We start from the raw sequence: 960 nt of genomic DNA on the forward strand, positions 1-960 counted from the left end.
GTTGGATGCAGCTTGCATTCCATTCAGACTCTGAGAAAGCATATTGACTTGCTGAGTCAATATTTTGTTCTGAGCCAATATGGCATTCAGAGCATCAATTTCAAGAACTCCCTTCCTCTGAGGCGTCCCATTACTCACAAGATTCCTTTCAGAAGTGTACATGAACTGGTTATTAGCAACCATGTCAATGAGTTCCTGAGCTTTTGCAGGCATTTTCTTTAGGTGAATGGATCCACCTACAGAATGGTCTAATGACATCTTTGATAACTCAGACAGACCATCATAGAATATATCCAGGATGGTCCATTCTGAAAGCATGTCAGAAGGACACTTTTTGGTCAGTTGCTTATATCTCTCCCAAGCTTCATAGAGGGATTCACCGTCCTTCTGTCTGAAGGTTTGAACATCCACTCTAAGCTTACTAAGCTTTTGAGGAAGAAAGAACTTGGCTAAGAAAGTCGTGACCAGCTTATCCCAAGAGTTCAGGCTATCCTTAGGTTGAGAGTCCAACCATATTCTAGCTCTGTCTCTTACAGCAAACGGGAAAAGCATAAGCCTGTAGACCTCTGGATCAACCCCATTGGTCTTAACAGTATCACAGATATGCAAGAATTCAGTTAAAAACTGAAAAGGATCTTCTGAAGGAAGTCCATGAAACTTGCAGTTCTGTTGCATCAGAGAAACTAGTTGAGGCTTTAGCTCAAAATTGTTTGCTCCAATGGCAGGGATTGAGATGCTTCTTCCATGTAAATTAGAATTTGGTGCAATAAAGTCACCAAGCATCTTCCTTGCATTGTTATTATTTTCGGCCATGTCTCCTTCTTTTTCGAAAATTTCTGTCAGATTTTCTCCAGAGAGTTGTGCTTAGCTTCCCTTAGCTTCCTCTTCAGAGTCCTTTCAGGTTCAGGATCAGCATCAACAAGAATGTTCTTATCCTTGTTCCTGCTCATATGAAAAAGA

At 40.9% G+C, this 960-nt stretch overlaps 1 non-coding gene across 1 annotated transcript; it reads left to right on the forward strand.

Annotated features, from left to right (window-relative positions):
* Nucleotides 1–312: 312 nt before the first annotated feature.
* On the forward strand, nucleotides 313–420 carry LOC112761463 (small nucleolar RNA R71). Its single transcript, XR_003181858.1, has one exon. It is a non-coding gene; the product is annotated as a small nucleolar RNA R71 (small nucleolar RNA).
* Nucleotides 421–960: the final 540 nt, after the last annotated feature.

This window comes from Arachis hypogaea, chromosome 16 (assembly GCF_003086295.3).
Source record: "Arachis hypogaea cultivar Tifrunner chromosome 16, arahy.Tifrunner.gnm2.J5K5, whole genome shotgun sequence".
Classification (NCBI taxonomy): domain Eukaryota; kingdom Viridiplantae; phylum Streptophyta; class Magnoliopsida; order Fabales; family Fabaceae; genus Arachis; species Arachis hypogaea.